Consider the following 12,118-nt stretch of genomic DNA (forward strand, 5'->3'; position numbering starts at 1 on the left):
ACTCAACAAGCGTGGAGAATGTGACCATCCAAGAGAGAAGCCTAGCTTCACCTCACAAAGCAGCTGTAAAGAAGCTGCCGTGCCATCTGCAAAGTGAGGTTCTCCACACCAGGAACTGTCAAACCAACTGCAGTCTGTCTGTCCATCACACGGGGCACGTGTCCTGAAAGGTACGCCCCAGCTGAACGTCCCCATCAAAGCTGAGCAACAGCAGCCTTGTCACTGGTGTCTTTAAAAATAAAATTTAACCTTAACTTACCTAATGGATTATCTCGTTAATGCAAGAATAACTAAGGACACTTACTACTTCATCACCAATTTGGTTTTTAGTATTTTGATAGTTCTCAATAAAATTCACCCCTCTGTAATCCCATATATTTAATTTTGTGCATTTAAAAACATTACTCTGAGAAGGGGTCCGAGAGTTTTCTGCCAGATTGCTTGAGGGGTTCTTGGCAAATAAAAAAGGAACCCCATGCTTTGAGGGAAGAACATTCCCTATCAAATACAGGTTCCATTCCCCTTTCTCCTTAGCTTCTGTTTGTTCACATTTCAAAGCACCTACTAAGTGCCAGGCACCATGCTAAATGCTTAACATTATGGTCCCCGCCCCCAACAACTCTGCAATGTCCAGGCCTTACTGTGTCCATTTCAGGTGAGGACAGATGACCTTTGGTTAGTGGCAGCAGTGGCAGCAGTTAGTAATGGCTCCTCATCACAGCTCCCTGCCTCCCTCCTCATCACAGCTGACCCTGACAGCAAAAGCAGCCCACAAGCTCTCACCTCCCTCTTGGATCTGTTCAACCCCCATTCAGGGACCTTAGGGACCCCCATCCTCTCCACTCTCTGCCAGGGCACCCAGATACGGCCTCCCAGAGAGGCAGAGAGATACGGGGTGTCCCACGTAGGGAAGGAGGACTCCAGGCCCCATCTCACTCACAGAAGCCCTCAGTGACCAGTTACAAAGCCACAGAATCATCTGGGCTGCAGCTCGAAGAGCATCTGAGAAAGTTCCACACGTGGACATGACATCCTTCTGCCTCTGAGCAATCACATGGCAGTCAGACCTGAGAGAAAAGAAATCACACAATGGAATCCTTGGCAGAGAGGTGACCTTGATTCTCCAAGAAGAATCAAATTTCAGGAGCTGGAATACTAGCTCCAACTCATCAACTAGCTGACTGATGCTACAGTATAAACACCCAGCCTGCTGGCACAGTGAGCCTCTCATCAAGAGCAGTATTCAAGCCAAGAGGATGCTGCAGACGCCCATTTTGGGCCCTAGAATAGGGGATGACAGACAAGAGGTTCAATGGCTGATTCGTAAGGCCCCAGCTCTAAACATCTCAGCAACCCAAGTCCATTTCTTTTCATGTGGTTCTTGGTAGAAGCGAATTGTCACCATTCAGGTCTGTTTTCTCATCTCTAGTCCAAAGCTCACAATTGCCACCCCCATTCTTTGTCCTGGTCACAGAACAGCAGCCATGAACTCCAGCTTGTCAAATCCTGTGGGCTTGGAAAAGATGAATAGTGGCTTTTCCAAAGCAGATTCTGGCTCTTGGAACTGAAGCAGAAAGCTGGCCATCTGCTCCTGACCCAGCCACCACCCCTCCCTGCTCCTTTGTCCTGCCTTTCCTGCCCCCGACCCTCTCACAAAATCCCAAGTCCTGCCTTAGGGAAAGCTCTGACCACAGGAGCCTCCGCAAACGGCTGTTACCAAGGGTGCTAAAAGCAGAGATTCAGAGCTGGCTATACCCCCGGAGGTCAGCTAGTTCAACCTTCTCTTTCTATAGATGAGGAAAGAGACCCAGAGAGGGAAAGTGATGAGCTCCAAGTCATATGGGAAATGGTCACAAAGACAGAATTAGGACCCAGGGCTCCTGCCTCTTGACCCTAAGCCCCCTGGCCATGCTGACACTGGTCTGAGGCACAGGCGAAGATGCTCTTGTGAGCACAGGGAGATGGTACTGAGTAGACGTTGTACCGCTAGAGGGTGCTGGTCGAGAGTGTGATTCCTGTACCTGCCAGGGTGAGCAGTAAGGGGAGGGTCTCAACAGGTGCTTGAGATAGACAGTGACCCTAAGTGTTGACAGGGGGACGCCAGAAGGGCTAATGAGTGGATCTCTGATTGCAAAGCATTTGACATATACTATTTTATTTAATCCCAAGAAAAGAGGTACCAACTCTGTCAACTCAATATTAAGTTAACAAAAAATCCAATTAAAAATGGCAAAAGATTTGAAGGTTCAAATGGATGTCAAATAAGCATGTAAAAGATGCTCAGCATCTTTTACAGCACGTTCTTCTGTCATCAGCAAAATGCACCAGAAAAACCAATTTTAGAAGACTGACAATCTAAAGTGTTCATCAGGTTGTGGAGGAACTGGAGACACAGTGCTGAAGTGTTAATATCACACAGCTACTTTGGAAGACAGCTTTGTAGCTTCTTACAAATTTACACATACACTCACCATAAGGCCCAGCAATTCTATTCTCAGGTAACTAACTACCCAAGAGAAGTGAAACCATGTTCCAAAAAAGGGCCTGTGCACAGCAGTATTATTCGTTCATTATAGCCCCAAACTGAAATCAGCTCATATGTCCATCGACCAGTAAACAGATGGAAAAATGAAATGTCTGAATTCATATTCATATAATGAAATACTACTCAGCAAAAAAAAGGAAGCCATTACTGATATACACACGACATGGCTGTACCTCAAAAACATCACACAAGAAACGAATCAGGCCTCAAAGACTTCAAACCATATAGCCTCATTTATATGACATCGTGGAAGAGGCAGAACTACAGGGGCAGAAAGCAAATGGATGGTTGTCAGAGGCAAGGGAGTTGACTGCACAGGGGCTTGAGGGCACCTTTTAGGGGAAGGGATGGCTCCACACAGTGAACACAGAGGTTACACAACTGTGTACCTTTGCCAGTGCTAAACTATGCTCAAAAAGGGTGAATTTTTTCATAAGAAATTTGCCTAAATAAATCTGTTAAAACCAAGAGGAGTTCGTCCCTCTAGTCACACCTTCCTCCTTAGCTCCACAGCTCACCTGCCATGCAGCCTCAGCCAGCCTCTCTCTCAGACCTCAGTTGCCACGACTATGAAATGAGGACAACAGCAGTACCTCCCCTGTGGGGTTGCTGTGAAGGCTAAAGACTACAGCTGACCCTTGAACAACACTAGGCTTAGGGACATTGATCCCCTGAGCAGCCTAATGTCTGCACCTGCAGTTCCACATGCATGGATTCAACCAAGCGCAGACCGTACAGTACTCCAGTAGGTGTGTATTAAAAAATTTTCACATGTTAAGCGGATTGCATGGTTCAAACCTGTGTTGTTCAAGGGTCCACTACATAAGGTATGTAAAGTCCTCAGAATAGGGCCTGGTCAGCAAGTGCTCTGTGAAAATCAGCTGTTCCCACGTCCCGCACTGCAGGGAGCACTGATCCCTCAGACTTTGGAGCTGGGCTGTGTTACTGAGTCCTGGGAATGTGGCTGGTCCACACAGGGATGTGGTACAAGTGTAAACTACACACCGGATTTCAAAGACTTTGGGCAAAAAAAAAAACGTGAAATATCGCTTTAACAATTGAAATTGATTATACTGTCAAAATGATACATTGAGTTCAATAATATATGTTACTAAAACTAAGTTCATCTACTTCTTTTTACTTTTTTATGTTGCTATTTAAAATGACACACACAGCTCACTATATACAAGTATCCCCCATTTTTCAAAAGTTCACTTAAACACCATGCTGCTTTTACGAAAGACCTGCATTAGTACTGGTTTTCGCTAACCTAAAGAAATCCCAAGAGGATTTTGCTTTTATGAAAAAAAATTGAGAAACAAAAAACAGCGTTGAGCGTTTGTTTTGCAGGCGCCATTACAGAGGCAGCATGCCCCGAGTGGCGAGGGTGGCACCGCCAAGCTCCTGCCCTGGGAACCACACTCAGCTTCTCAGCTTCAGGCCCCACAGCTCTGAAATGTGTTTGTGAGCATCCCTGCTTGATCTGACTTATTTTGTGCACTGTTAGCACAAGACACGTCCTAAGGTAGTTGCTTCTCCACTTTACACCTTTTCAGCTCACGAAAGCTTTCACAGGGACGCTCACTTTTGGATACTGGGGAAACCTGTATTTCTGTTGGACAGTGCTGCTGAGTCTCAAGTTCTCCATGGTCCCTGAGGCCCCCTTCGGTCAGCTAAGGGTCCTGAGAGTTGAGCCCAACGCCTGCTGCAGGTAAGAACTGAATAAGCCTCTGTCTGAGGCATGAGGAAACCCCAGGAAGGCAGTGCTAGCATTCCTACTTAACAGATAGAAAAGTGAGGACTCCCTAACATCCTCCCACCTAGTTGGCAGAAACAGTGGTTTTGACTCTCTCTACAGAAAGCATAGACTCTGGGGCTGAAATAGGGCTGATTCCCATAGCTACCATGTGTTAGTTGTGCGGCACGTGGCTTCACTTCTCTGATTCTTAGTTTTTCCAACTATAAACTGTACCTCCTTAATCAGATCACATGGGAATGAATAAGTGGACATGTTTTAAGGTGACACCTACCCAGCCCAACACACAGCAAGGGCACAACTCGTCAGCAGCCCTTCCTAGCACCCCAGGCCCCACCCTCCTGCACTCTCGCCCCACCTTCTCCATATTCTCTCCCTGCAACCACTGACTGGTACCAGATCTCCACCTCCCTAGCCAGGACCATGGCAGTGCCTGGACCCTGCCTATAAAAGGAGCAGGCTGGAGGAATAAGCGGGCCCAGCAGCCCCCTGGCTCTCATCCCAGACAAACACCAGAGCAGAGCAGGGCTGGACCACAGCAGCTGCTCCACTCCAGTAATACACAATTTTAACTCTCCCCATTTCACTCTGTCCAGTAAGCCACTGAGAGAGGTTTCTGTCTGCTCCTGGCCTTAATGAAGAGCCAGGAGAGCCCAGCTCTGCACTGAGGCCTTGGGCAAGTCCTCTGCCCACTTTGAAACCCCATGCATAGATGATCAGGTTTGCACTGTTATTTGGTCCAACTTCTCTGCCACTACCCCCTGGCCCCTGGCTAAACCAACTACAACAGCCTGCAGGAGCCTCCCTCCTTCCCTCTGTCCCGCAGTGATTCAGCCTCCACGCAGCTGCCAGATGCATCTTTAAAGCTCAAAATCACACTGTCGGCCCTGCTTAGCCGTTTCCTCTTCTGTAAAGTGGGTGTCGTAAACCCCGCCTCGCCTCCCTTAAGGGTTGCTGTCAGTCACAGAGAAAAACCACAAAGATACAGAAAAGCCCCACGAGTCTGTAGGAATGGAATGATTATCATGGGAACACAGATGACCACAGCAGAGGGAACTTGGGCAGAGGTCATGTCATTTCCTTCCATCACGCTGTCACATGCAAACCCCTCACCCCGGCAGAAAGGCCCCCAGCCCCTACCCTTGCCATGAAGCACCAGCCACTGGCCGTGTCCCCCTCCTCCTCCCAACACCCCAGACCCTCTCCTCCTTACAAAAGCTTCGCACCACCACCCCTTTTCCAGCTCATTCACGTGGCTGCCCCTGCCCGTAGTCCTGGCTCAAATGTCCCCCCTCAGAAGCCTCTCTGAAGAGGTCCTGACTATGCTGTCTGCCCACATCCCTCCTCAGTCCTTCCCCAGCTTATGACCTTTTACTTTTCAGTTGCCTCATTGGTGGGATTATGTGTGTAACAGCAGACTCCCCAACTTTCCAAGAACAGGACAGTGCCTAATTTGTCCATGCTGTGGACCCAGGGCAAGAACAGCATCCAGGCCCCAGCAGATGCTCAAGAAATATTTCTGAGATGAATAGGTGACAACCTGAGGGCAGCTGCAGTTTTCAGGACCCACAAAGGAGGGCCAGGCAGCAAGGAGCAGGTCTTACACTCCTCTCACCTGGACTGCCCTCCTCCCCCACCCTCCCCCATTCTACCCACCCTTAGAAGTTAAAGCCCAGCTCCTCCAGGAAGCTCTCCCTGACTACAAACTCACCCCCACCTCTCAACTCCCACAGCCCATTGTAAGCATCACAAAGTGTGACACTACATCCCCTTCCACTGCATGCTGTTCCCAGCAGGAGACATCCTGTGTCTTTCCTGGCTCTGTCCAGCTGCCTGGCTCACGGGAGGAGCCAGACGCACAACTGCTGATGCAACAAAAGCTCTATCACTTCACCTTCCCAGCCTGCCCAGCTCCTTGTTGGGACCAAAGATGGCACTCAAAAAAAAGCAGGCACAAAAGACGGGGAGATGTTGGAACATTATGGTACTTATTTCTGAGTTGGGGGAATAAGTATAGTATTTATTTTCTTTTTCACTTATGCATCGTTTCTAAATTTCCTACAATGAACATGATTACTTTGGGAATTTTGTTTTAAGTATAGTTATTTGTAACAGTTTCAAAGTTGGACAAAGGTCATGGCTCCTCACCCAGTGCACCCCCAAGTCCCCCTGTGCTCCCTCAGCTCAGGGCCTTTGCTGCCCTCTGCTTGTGGCCACCCATGTTCCCAAGATAATCATTCCATTCATACAGCCTGGGGGAGTGGGGTTGTGTCTTTGCAGTTTTCCTATCTTTGCTACTGACAACAACCTCAAGGGAGACAAGACAGGGGTTAAGGTTCCCACTTTGCAGAGAGGAAACAGCTAAGCAGGGCCAACGATATGAGTTCCCCAGGGCCACACGGCTTAGTAGAGGCAGAGTCCTGGCTTCTGCTGTGGGGCCCATCACCTCACATCTCGGGGGTCACCCAGACCTGTACAACCTCTGCCCCCCAGCCTCCTTCTCTTTAAAACTAGGACGAAACTGAAATCATTTTGCTGTATACCTGAAACTAACACTGTAAATCAACTACACTTCAATAAAAAATAAGAATCATTAAAAAAAAAAAAACTAAGATGAGATCAATTTAAAAAATAAAATGAAGTTGTCTGGGGTCTGAGATCACAAGAGACCTTCACCAGCTAGATTATATGTTTCTGAAATGTTTTTTTCCTAAAGAAAAAGTTTAAAAGTTAAAAACAGAAGGCTGCCTCCATGAAGTGGGCCTGCAAACAACAGCGAGCCTCTGAAGTCTGAGGTCTGGCAGGAAGACGGAAGTCATCACTGTCACACATCCAGATGACACCTCAGGGTGGACTTGGGGGTGGCACTCAGGAGGGCAGAGTGACTAGGTGGCCAGCTGAGGAGCTGTGGTGAGTGGGGGCCAGCGTGGGGCAGCAGTAGAGTTGGGGGGTCACCCTGCAGACGGACCCCTGGGCTGGGAGAAGCTGCCAGTAGAGCAGCAGGCCCTTCCCTCAGTGTGGGGCAAACAAGCCTCCCTCTCAGGGGTGGGAAATAGCTCAGTGGTAGAGCGCATGCTTAGCATGCACAAGGTCCTGGGTTCAATCCCCAGTACCTCCACTGAAAAAAAAAAAAAGCCTCCTCAGTTCCCCTGACAGATGGAGGGCAGAGAAGGGGCTCCTGCCTGCTCTGTGGCCAGCAAAGACCCTAGCACTTGTCACCAGGTGCTCCAGTAGGGGCCGGGGGCTCCTAGAATTCAGGACCTTAGGGAAAACAGAGGACCCTTTCCAACACCCTGATTTGCCTGCCTCCAGGCCTATGGGGGAGCCCTCCACCTCTGGAACTCCCCATGGTGGGTTACCTGTGCCCGACAGGAGGCTCTGTCTATATGGGATCTTGGATCAGAGGTGACGGAGGGGGCAAGGCTATAAAGGACATTTTGAGAACAAGTGAGAAAAAAATATGAATCTGGATTGTATGTTGGATAAATAAGCTAACTTCCTTGGATATGATAATTATACTGTGGATACAAGGAGAATGGCCTTGTTCTCAGGAGAAACGGGCTAAAGTATTCAGAGGTGAATCATTTTTAAAATTTTTTTTTATTGAAGAATAGTTGATTTACATTGTTCGTTTTAGGTGTACAGCAAAGCAATTCAGTTATACATATACATTCATATATAGATAGATATTTTTTCAGATTATTTTCCATTATAGCTTATTACAAGAAACTGAAAATAGACAGTTCACTGAAGCATTTTGATGTCTGAGACTTTCACGTGGTTTGGGGGTGGGGAGCAAATAGAGCAAATGTTAGCCCCTGGTGAGTAGGGACATGAGTTCACCATAGTCTTTTTTCAAACTTTTCTGTAGTTTTGAAATTTTTCAAAATAAAAAACTGGTATCTAACAATGGCATACTACTCAGTCATAAAAAGAATGAAATAATGCCACTTGCAGCAACATGGATGGGCCTGGAGATTATCATACTGAGTGAAGTAAGCCAAACAGAGAAAGACAAATATCATATGATATCCCTTATATGTGGGATCTAAAAAATGATAAACAAAATTATTTACAAAACAGAAACAGACTCACAGACATAGAAAACAAACTTACGGTTACCAAAGAGGGAGGGGAGAGGGATAAATTATGAGTTTGGGATTAGCAGATACAAACTACTATATATAAAATAGACAAACAACAAAGTCCTACTGTGGAGCACAGGGAACAATATTCAATATCTTGTAACAACCTATAATGGGAAAAAATATGAAAAAGAATATATATATATATATTATATATATGTATAACTGAATCACTATGCTGTATACCTGAAACTAACACAACATTGTAAATCAACTATACTTCAACAAAATTTAATTGATATTTAAAATATTTTTAAAATTAAAAAAATTTTAATGTTAAGCTATCTTATGAGAAGCTACTTTTCCACATATTCCCCTGGTCCTCCCCTGCCCTCCCCGAAGACTCAGAGAATGCATTTCATCTGGGGTAGGGGAAGTCTACAGTCCACATGTGCAAGGTGCTTGAACCTTACAGGTTTGTTATTTTCCCCTCTCATTAGCTGCCAGTACCTGAAAATCAAGGGAATTCAAATACAGCTCCAGATCTCTGGAGGATCCAAAGATGGGCTAACACAGGGTGCAGTGGGGACACCCCTAGAGGACCCCTGCCACCCTCCATGCCTGCCACAGGCTGGCAAGGAGAGCATTCCTGGTGGAGCTCCTGTCCTGGGGTCACCCCATAATCGCTACGTCCAGTCCACCTGTGTCATGGTACCTGCGACTCTTCATCTCTCCCAAGCCCGAGCCCCCAGCGTCCTGACCACTCTCCACAGGTAAGCGCGTCCTCCCCTCAGGCCCCAGCAGCCCAGACACGGGACACACCTTCTCAGCACGATTCTGTCCTCTTAGAAGAGGGTGGCTCGCCTCCCTTATTCTAGCCACAACACAGGGCTGACTCCAGCCCCTCGAAAGCCTTTCTCTCCCTTTCTTGGCCTGGGGCATGTGGCTTTCTGGTCCGCAGGCAGGACTGGCCTCCTCCTGAGAAATCTCCCTGTGTGGGACTCTGCCACCCTTGAAGCACTGGCCCAGCTTAGCCTGGGAACGTACTCAGATTTGATGAAAATGCCACAATGCCTTCAACCCCTCTCCTTCCCTCCATCTGTATTAAACAAACCAGATGAGGGACAAGGACAGCTAGCTGAGCATGTGGCTGCCCAAAGCCAAGACTACTCCCCCTGCCTCCCTTGTAGATACCTGGGGCCAGGTGACAAATTCTAGTTGATGGAACATAAGGGTCAGTGTCCCATGGCAAGTTCCAGATCCTTCCTTATGAGCCCCCTTCCGTCCTTCCTTCCTCCATCCTGCTTGGAACACACACACGATGGCGGAAGCTTCACAGCCATCCGGAACCACGAGCATATGAAGTCACACCCTAGGAATTGATGGAGCAGAACCACCACACCAGGCCTGGACCACAAAGCTCTGGGCTTGGACAGGACAGAGAAATAAACTTCCATCTTGTATAAACCACTGTTATTTGGCTTTTCCTATTATTCACAGCCAAATGTAATCCTGACTAATACACTCTGTTATTTTTAGGACTGGTCCTCAATGACCACACACTACAAGGCACAACTGACTTTTCCCCTTTCACAGGAGAACATTGGGTTCCCTGCTGGTCTGTGTTCAGGCAAGGCAACACCAGGATCCTGTGAGTCCAGCCCACTTGGGGGCCACGGGGGCTCACAGAATACAGAAGACACTGTCCTCAGCCACCAGGGCCCATGGGGCAGCTGAGGAGATACACGTGCATCGTAGCACCATCGACTGACAGACAGTGTGGTGTAGGCGCTTTCCAAGTTGGCTGCAGAAATCTAGAAAGTCCCAAGCTGCTAAATGTTTGTCCCATACTATAAATAGACGCGTGACTTCCATTATTCCAAAAAGGCAGAGAGATCCCAAGCATCTCCCCATCTGGAATCCCTCTGTGTCCCTCTTGGGGCCTTTCTGAGCAAGAGCACTCCATGGAAAACAAGAAGGTATCACCTGGCTGGGAGGGACCCTACCTGTAGGTTCCTTCAGGAAGGAACAGGAGGCGAGTGTAGCAAATGCCCAGGGAAGGCGCCAGTCAACTCTGGGAAGAGCATTCACCCTGTGCCTGAAAGAGCCTGAAGCTCCTGTCCACCTCGGCCTGGGATGATGGGGAGGGTAGAGTACTGCAGTGAGGGCCCAGGGGAGGGCGGGGTTACAAGTACCTGGACACGCTCACCTGCTCAGTGATGTCGCTCCAAGTAGCTGGGCATTTGGGCATCTCAAGGTCAGCAGAAACCCAGAGTCTCCGAGCCCCCTGCTGACACTGTCCTGGCTGCTTTCAGGGCCTGGGCCCCAGTGGGGCAGCGGGAGCTTATGCTTGAACCCCACGTCAGACCTTCAGCAACACCGCAGGGACCCGAAATACCATTTTAAGGAGCTAAAAAGAACCATGACCCAATTCTGGGGTTTGTCTCCATCTCTCCCACCCTGTGGCCTACAGTCTTAACTCCCTTGCCTGGCCTGCAAGACCCCTGGTTCCCACCCTCACCTCTGTTGTTTACCCTCCACACCCTCAACATTCCAGGCAAAGCCAGGTCCCAGCTGCTGTACGGCCTGGAGCAGGAGAAGCCCCAAGATGTTCCCCTCCAGCACAGGGTCTCTGAGAGGCCTCAAGCTCAACAGAGCCCTCTATGGGCCACACTTGATTTCTACCTGGAATGTGAAGGGGCTGAACGTGATGGGTAGTTTTCAACCATTTTAGCAAATCAATCTTCGTAAAAAAAAATCAATCTTTCATGAAAGTCCAATGTATAAAAGGCAGAAGCAGGGCAACTGTGTTTGCCGCCAGCTCAGTAAGGGGGTTGCAGAGCCTCCTGCCTCCAGACCCACCATGGGGTCCCTCCTAGAGAGCAGCAGCTCCAGAGCTGCTGGCCAGAGATGCTCAAGGCCCTTTACTGCTTGGACCGCCGAGCACACTCCAGCCCTTCCTTGCCCCATGCCTCTGCCCTCCTTGGTCCTACAACCGGGAACGCCATCCCCATCCTCATCCCTTCACCTCATCTATCAATGTCCAGTGGAAATGTTCCCTTCCTCTCCAGCCTTCCAGCACACAGCCTGTGCCCCACAGGACCCTGGCCTCGAGCCCACTGGCCTGATGTCAGGTAAGTACATGCCTCATCTACCCAGTCTGGATTTCATTCTCCTCCAGGGTCCCACAAGGTTGAACGCACAACAGTTGTAGTTTCCAAACATCATTTGCTAAACGAATTTCACATCCACTATCTCATTTCAGCCTTAGAACAACCCCATGAGAAAAAGAGAAGGATAGGCTATCGTGCCATTTAGCAGATGGAAAAACTTAGGCTCACAGAGAGCTCTCACTACATCACATAACAGGAGAGCCACTCCTCTGGTTCCGCAGCCTGGGCTCTTTCTCCTGCATCATCCACTCAACACTCTCCCATTTCTCCTGAACCCACCCTCACTTTCCCAGTAGACAATGGGAAGCCTAACCCAGGGACCTGGCAGAAAGCAGAGAACAAGAGACCCAGAGAAGAGTGTCCCTTCAGGGCTACAGCCTCTCACACACACCCCTCAGCAGCCAGATGCCTGGGGAGGGTAACAATGGAGCTAAAAATAGGGCAGGAGGCTGAGTGGCCAGCTGCAGGAAACATCTGCTTCAGCTGCTGAACAAACACAGAGGAAGTCACCACGCTCCAGGGTTCCCCTACCATGGGGCCAGGGGGAGAGCTGGGGCAG

General features: G+C 48.8%; 1 protein-coding gene across 4 annotated transcripts in view; it reads right to left on the reverse strand.

Moving 5' to 3' along the window:
• The window catches only part of PALD1 (phosphatase domain containing paladin 1), a 75,540-nt gene that overhangs the window by 42,445 nt on the left and 20,977 nt on the right, over positions 1-12,118 (reverse strand). Inside the window, exon 2 of one of the 4 annotated variants that reach the window (XM_072971361.1) lies at positions 941-1,067. The exons of 2 other annotated variants lie outside the window; for them this stretch is intronic. The gene's annotated coding sequence lies outside the window, so the exon portion shown is untranslated. Of the gene's footprint in view, positions 1-940; positions 1,068-9,580; positions 9,666-12,118 lie in introns of those variants that run through there. One more of the 4 variants, XM_072971362.1, reaches the window with a different exon arrangement.

This window comes from Vicugna pacos, chromosome 11 (genome assembly GCF_048564905.1).
Source record: "Vicugna pacos chromosome 11, VicPac4, whole genome shotgun sequence".
NCBI lineage: Eukaryota > Metazoa > Chordata > Mammalia > Artiodactyla > Camelidae > Vicugna > Vicugna pacos.